Source organism: Gambusia affinis, linkage group LG17, assembly GCF_019740435.1.
Source record: "Gambusia affinis linkage group LG17, SWU_Gaff_1.0, whole genome shotgun sequence".
Classification (NCBI taxonomy): domain Eukaryota; kingdom Metazoa; phylum Chordata; class Actinopteri; order Cyprinodontiformes; family Poeciliidae; genus Gambusia; species Gambusia affinis.
In genome coordinates this window covers 1,832,562-1,840,688 of record NC_057884.1, presented here as the reverse complement: position 1 = coordinate 1,840,688, position 8,127 = coordinate 1,832,562, and positions in this window count along the sequence as shown.

Here is an 8,127-nt window from a genome sequence, read left to right as displayed (position 1 = left end):
ACAAACAACTTAAATGAAAAAAAAAATCCAACTTTCTTATATATAAATTTAAATGAACTAGGTTTCAGCTTTTATGTGAGAAAATTGCATAAATAGTTATTTGTTTGTATTTGCATAAATTGTTTTGGATTGGTAAAAAAAAAAAAGGAAAAGAGTTATTTATTCTTCTCATTTGCTCAAAGTTGAAACAAAAAGTCAAAATGTATAATGATGCTGGTGTTTGGAGGAGACAAGGTCTTTACCCAGAGAGCAGGTCAAGCCTGGTGGAGGATGCATGATGCTGTGGGTCACCAGTGGTGCATTTCAATTGCAGAATGGGAATAGAAGAAAATAATTCAAGCTTCCGCAGCATTAGGTGCTTCCAAACACACATCCAACATAACACATCCCGATCGAACATGGAGCCAAGTTAAATCTCTTTACACAGGCTCTGATCACATGACCTCTGTTGGACGTTTTAAATGCTGTTTGGCTTCAACAGAATCAGTTTCTTCTGGAATCTGAAGATGCAGAGCTAAACCAGGTTATCATCAACATACGATTTCTGATCTCTCACTTATATCAGAACATATTACATAAAAACATTTTTCTCAGGCAGCTCCCAATCAATTCCATGTGGAGCCGGTGTCCATGGCAACACAAGCCGCAATGTTATCTACAAAATGTTAAATAAAAGAAAGAAGATATCTTTTGTCCAACACTACCCCAGCCTTTCTGACAGGCTACTTGGTAAAGTGTTGAAGAAGTGAGTAAAATTTACTCACGTGCCAAAAATCAATTCCTCTTTGTTCGACTTTTGAACTATTTTGCAGACGGGTAAAAATCATCTTTTGTGCCTGAAAGGTGTTGCCATCAGTTTCATTGAGAAATTGGATTTAATAAAAAAGTGTTTGCTCTGTAGCGCTGAGTACTAGCTCCCTCAGAATCACAGAACAAACACTTGTGTCTGCGTGTGTGTGTGTGCTTTGGTTTAGTTAAGAGAGACTGCCACACCTCTTATTCTTGAAAGCAGCAGGGAGGGAAAGGATTTCCTCCTCTTTAGATTCCTGCTGTGTTTTTTCTGAGCACGATGATCTAAGAACGTTTCCAGAGCGTACTGGATCATTTCATGAAGTCAGTTTTCACTGCAATCATTTCGGGTTGCAAAAAGAATTTCGCCTTCACCAAATCCAGAGCACAACATTCAGCTCATCACATGCGTGACTGTGTTCACAGGCTAATTCCTGACTATGCCTAAACTTGCCTTGGACAGCAGCCCTGAATCCAGATGCCTCCTGTGATTAACACTGTGTGGATCTAAGGGATTCCAGGCAGATCGACTCATGTGTTTTCTTCTGAGTTTGGGGCGTAATGATACATAAAACTCACAAAACCAGACGAGACTTGATATTGAGCTCACAAGAGTGTGACAGGATGAGATTTTAATATTAATTTGATCATTTAAAGAAGACTTCAAAGATCAAACTTATCCTGCAAAATGACCTCTACAGTACATCTTGATATATTTGCTATCAAAACTGAAGCAAAATTCCTTTTCAAACTTAAGGACAGTGCTTCTACTACAGAACATTTCCATTTCCCAGTTACTATTACTAGCATGTGCTCTGATTGTGATGCAGCTCCACTAAGTTTTTGAATAACATTTTTTGCCACTCTGTTGCCATTTATCATTCCCACTGGAAACCCCAAAACACAAACAACTGATTTAAGAGTAGTTGGGACATCTTCAGTTCCAGCTTCATCAGGCCTGGCCACAGCCTGACTGTTGCATTCAGACGCTCTTCCACTCGATTCAGATCTTACTTCCAGCTCAATCTGGGCTTTCTCCCATTCACTTGGATTTCTTCAGTGGAATTTCTACTGAGCCAATCAGCAAACAGAAGAAGTTCTCCCCTTTTTTTTATCAAAACCCAGCTGGCACAATTATTTTAACATGAATGTAACTAATTTTTTATTTTTTTATTTATTTTTTTATTTTTTATTTTTTACATTTCTCCTTTTCTTAGAAGTTTCTAGGACATTTTCTGTTGTTGTAATTAATGATTTTCAGGTTCCTTGGTGTCAGACTTGTCCTCCCTAGAAACTTCATAGTTGCTTCCTGATGTACATGGCTCAAACAAATATGGCTGCAGTAGAACTAGCTCCATCTTTATCATCACTCCATATTGACTATTCCTCAAAAACTGCAGATAAATTGCTCAAATCCAGCATTAGTTGTTTGCAGCTTGACTGACCCTCATTGTGTCACAAGATGGCGCCGGCGTTTGACCGAGTCACTAACGACGAAAACAGCTACACTCTGCAATGCCATGGAACTTATAGCAATCTGTGAGAAACATTTATTACTACACAGACGAAAACACAGTAGCTCATATTTTTAAATGAGCTATGAACGATACGATTTTATTTATATGATATAGGTTTATCATATCAGTGACACTTTAAGCAGAGTCTTCCCATAAATCTTTGTGTGAACTCGGCCTAAAAGTGAAGATCGGCAGAGGAATCCTGAGATGATCTGCACTGCGGAGCCGCTTAATGAATAACCCCAGCATGTGATCTGTGGATTTCAGACGTGCCTGACTCATTTATAACACACCGTGTGCGGTTTGCACTATGCTGTTCACATTGAAGAGCTGCAGCTTTTAGCATTAATATGAAGCCTGTGATAACTTGACTGACATATTAACAAAAATGAACTTGTGTGTGTGATTTGCTAATCTGATGATGCAGGTTGTTTAAGTGACGAGGGAAAGTGGAATTCCCTCTTCAGACTGTAAAATGTGAAAATAATTGTTGTTCTGGTTCTTAACAGCTGTAGAGAAAACCTTTATGGAATCATGAATCAGTTCATATTCCGGCCAGAGTGAGACATGCACAGGAAGTTTCTGTTTGAGTTTTCTGTATCACTTTCCTGTGATCGCAATCAGCTGTTTAGACTGTCGTCTTTTAGCGCTCCATGCAGCTCACACACAGTCCACACACAGTCCACACAGTCCACACACAGTCCCTTCTCATTATCAAGGGACAAAAATCACATCAGCTTCCATTTTCCTGCATCAACCTTCAACCAGACAACATTTACACTCTGTTTTTACTAAGTTTGTCATGTTTAAATGTTTCAGTTAGTCAAAGAACACAACATGTCTCCTGTCTGACAGGGAAACCAAGCAAACAAACATATTAATCATCCCTCAGGCTGCTTCGCGTCTGATTAATCTGATCGGTTTCATGGATCAGGTAGATTATGCAGCAGGAGACTGGCTCAGAACATATGGTCAATTTAAACCGAAATGGCCTAGTTAAGGTTCAAACTTCAACTTCATTGGAAAAAAAAAAAATCATTTTTGTTTAAAAACTCAACCATGAAGTGGGATTAAAACAATTCCAGAAAGGAGAGAAGTCCAAAATTGCTCCACGTTGATGTAAAAGACTCGTTGACCGGTTGTGTGAACACTTGTTGCCAAAGGGAGCAAAACTAGTTATTAGATTATTAGATGTATTCCCTCAGGTCATCTCATATTAAAATGAGTTTTTATCTCCTGGGGCATTTAGGCAGAATAGTAAAGTAAAATCTGTGAGGGGCAAATGGTGCTTTGTGATGCTGCGTACTGCTCAGCTAGGAGAGTCTCCATCTGACTCATCGTAGATCTCTGTCCCTGCAGCATTAATAACACCAGCTCACACACACAGGCTGAACCCTACAGATGTACTCTGAATTCATCTGCAGGCTGGAATAGTGTGTGTTTGAGTGTGTCAGGCTGTGAACAATGCATTTGAGTGTTTCCCTCCGGCTGAGTGTTAGTGTGCAACAGAGCACAAAGACCATATTGTGAGAGACGTTCCACCAAACAAAGGAAGAGCAGCGTCTTCTGTCAGACATTTATGCGAGTGGGTGAGATGGGCGCAGGCCCCGCATCATTTTCAGGAATTGGATTGTCATGCACTGAAATTACAAAGTCAGTTACAGTAGAAATGAGATTTCACAAACAGAGGAGAAAGAGCTCAAGGTAAAATGACGAAGACCTGGATTCAATACCACACTGCCATTTTCCAGTGTGTCTTACCTTCGGACTCGGCCATCATCAGCTGGGTTTCCATTACAAATGTGCATAAAACTTTGTTAATATTGACCTAATGTAAAAAAAAGCACAATTTCTCAAGTGCGGTGTTTCCATAAAATTGGAGGCGCAATAAAAAAATCACAGGTGAAAAGTTTGTTAAAGTGATAAGTCATTAAAAAACATGACACGCCATCATCCTCCAACTACTTCCTGTTGTCTTCTTCTTGGGTTTGTGCCATGAAGAAGCCCACACGGTTGTTGATCATGTGACTCGTGATGTGAAATAAATGCTTCTGTTGCAATTTTGCAAAATAACATAAAGTTTTATGCGGTCAAAAAACCACCTCAACCTAACGAAGAGAGTTTTTCCAAATGACCTCGTTTCCATTAAGTGAATTTATTTTGGAAATGTCAAATTGCTCAATTACATGATGAAAGCAAACGTGGTCGCTGCCCTGGATGTCCCAACAAAAGTGAATGTTATCATATCTTGCCATGTTGCCACCACAAATATCCATTTATTTTAGCATAATTTCCATCACATTTTATGATGGAGAAACAAAAACATTCTTCAACACATCTAACTAAAGAAACTGCATATCTTTTAGACAAGACGTATATAGATCCATCCATCTGTTGCTCTCTCCCTTGCATTAAGATTGGGTCTCAGATTTAACAGATGCAAATAAATTGGATCTGTCCAGCCCTTCCTGGACATCCCCACAGATTCCCAGGTAAGGAGTGATGGATGCTCCTTCCTGTGGGATGTTTCTGCCAGGAAACCTTGAAAGATGTGTCTGCCGGAAAGTCTCCTCATCAGCTTCCTCTTCCTCCAACCTCCTATCTTCACCTTTCAGTTTGATTCCTTCTTCACTGCAACGTTCTCATATCTGCAGATTAAACCTGATTGGACGAATCAGCTGCTAAACCCTGATCCCTTTATGTACTCTTAAAGGGGCAGTATTAGGTGAAATCCACTTTTTTGACATTTACCTCATGTTATAATGTTATACCTTCATCACAAGCACACATGGAGTGTTTCTTTGATTCATGCGTGTTTAAAAATTTTTTTAATCTCTCATGGCAACCGTCTGGGGCTTCCTAAAGGCGTGGTCTCATTGTGTGCAGCCCCACAACCCCCCCCCCCCCCCCCCCCTCAGCTCCTTCAGACTAGCCTACAGGGATTAGCAAATCTCATCACAGGAACTACTTCTTGGTGAAACACTGGTACAAACGATGTTAAAGGGTTAACAGAGAGATGTTGATGAGATAACGTCCTGAAGGCGGAGTCTCAGAAAGATCAGGAGCATCTTAAAGAGACAGAGGCCTATTTACGAAGCATTAAATTACAAAGTCAAATTTCATGTTTGAAATTTTACAGCATTTTATGAGAACTGAAAGTAACATAGTTACTTGTTTGTTCTTTAAAATGACACCACTACTACTACTACTTCTAGTGAATTTATTGGGGAAAGAAGAAATACAAACAGGATACCTAATGGCTCTTATGTGTATCATTGTCTAATTCTTATTTTTGAGATTAAATGGCAATTCAAGAGAATTCTTTGCTTAACTAACTAACATGTTGTAGGTATTTTCTTGGATTCCATCACTGAACTGGTCAGTGATTCATCTGTTACCCAGTCAGGACTTTCTTGATCCCTCTCACACCAGCCAGAGGATGGTTCTGAAAGCCGGTGAGGAAAACCCCACATAAGAACCATTCCCAGTCCAGCTCATACTTCGGATCCTGTTCTGCCAAACTTTTTGACCATTTAATGGACCCACCCAGACCTGGGGGCAGAGCCAAAATGACAAATGCTCTGGAGAACCGGAGCATTGCCCGGGAATGCCAAGAGAATTTTAAAAACAGATCTGCTCACAAAACTCTGCTCCAACAAACAGGCAAAGAGTTATTGACGACTAAATCTTTCATGTCCCCACTCAGCTTTAGTTTATGTTATTTTAAAAAGTCTAGCTTAGGCTATAATCAATCTACTCTGATTGGTCGAAGGTCCGCCATTTCCTTGGGAGCCAAGAAACATGGAAACCTCAGAGAACCTGAAATATGTCAAAACACTGAACTAAACAATACAGACACTCTGACAGTTTCAAAGATATGTGTCAGTGCAAAAAGAATAAAACATATTTTTAAAGTTCAGTGTAATTTACAGGAAGATTTATTGACAAACTGTTTTATAGATACCTTTGGGTAAATTGGGAAGTATCACCTGCCTTTACCAGTTTGTCATAATTAATTTTCCAGCTTCTTAAAAGCTGTATAGTTCCACAGATACCTGACAGCGTCTGTGGGACGAAGCATTCTGTTAAAACCAGCAACTTGTTCTGCTCTTCACTTTGTCCAGTGAGATTGGACGAATCAGCTGCTAAGAAACGATTGCTTCTTGAAGGTGTGGGCTCTGTTTAAGTTTTAGATTTTCCTCAGTTGCTAACGTTCAGTCATGACAAATGTCACTCACCAGTTCGACATTACCATGGTTCCCAGAAGTTGCCTGTCCTGTAAACAACCATCTTCCACTGTGAAGAGAGAGGAGCTGATCTAAACGAGGCTGTTGATGTTAATTCATTTTAAAAAATTTTAAAGTGTGGCCGGCACGGATTAAACTTTGTTCACTTTCTCTGCTGCCATCACTAAAACTCTTTGTTTGTGGTTGAGATCACGTCTGGGGGAGAAGAACATTACTACACTTTAGTTTCCCATTTTGTCCATGGAAGTCCACTGTCATGGTCTCAGTCATGAGCGTGGTCAGTCCCTACTGGGTCGGACCGTCTGTCTGGGTCCGACCAATACCAGTGATGTCATCAGCACACTTCAGGGAATTAACAGCCAAGACAAGAGGAATGGGGAGGGAATGCAACTCTGAGGGGCACCAGATGCTGCTGCTTCTTGTTTAAGAGAAGAAGCTCCCCACCCCCACCTGTTGCTGCCGGTCAGTCAGGAAGCTGGGGTCCACTGCTGGGAGCTGAAGGCCACTGCTGGGGGCCACCGCTGGGAGATGGAGGGTTAGCTTCTGATATTTACTTAATTTATTTATTTATTCCTTGCTCTGGCATGTTCCTTGTTGTGTTTTCTCTCTTTTCCCTGCTTCTACCCAAGATATCTGTATGACCCTAAATTAATTAAAACAAGCAATATTAGAGAAAATAACAATAATAATAACAAATGATCATAAGAAAAGTATCGTAACCCACATAAACGATTCCTTTCTTGCTGTGACACCACTTGGTTGTGTCCTGTGTTTTGTCTTTGTCCTAAATCTATCCATTTAATGTGTTCCTCCATCTTTTTTTCATTTCCATTTAATTTCTTTGTTCATTCTCGTATCTAAATGGTCATTTCTTAATTTGTAGTTCTATACCTCTGTTTGTTAGTCTGTCATGTTGGTGGTGTTAAAGGTCGAGCTCAAGTCCACAAACAGCATCTTGAATGAAGTGGTGCAGGAGGAAGTTTCTTAGGTTTACGTCTTTGGTTAGTTTTTCTCCCTGCAGATGCACGTGTTTCTGTTTGTGTTTCATTTTTAATTCTTCACATGCAGTCCCTTTTTTATGAACAGAGGCAATGGATCATTTAGCAACTTTTTCTCTTGTATTAAGCTAAGAGTGTGTGAAACTCAAAGACACTCAAGTGCAGATCTCTCAATGTCTTTCAGCTAAATAAAAACACACAAACACATGGAGTCTCCTCCCTTCATAAAAGCAGAACTTTGAGACAGTCACACCGCAAAGTCAGGAATGTGGAGTTTACATGGGCAGCTTTATTTGGCCTGACGAAAATGTTCCCTCTTTGAGTTCAGAAAGCCACATCACCTTCTTTTTCTCCTTGAGAGAGAGAGAGAGAGAAAAAGACTTTTGCTACAAAAGCAGACACACATGAAGTAGATGTCTTAAAAAGCTCCATCTGTTATTAACATTAAATACTGTTGGTTCCCTCTGTGGTGGGTCAGAGCTGAACTCAGGATCTGTGACTAACAGAACCAACAGACTGACTTGAACAGAAATAGTGTATTTTAGCTACGGTAATATGACTCAATCAAAAGGTGGA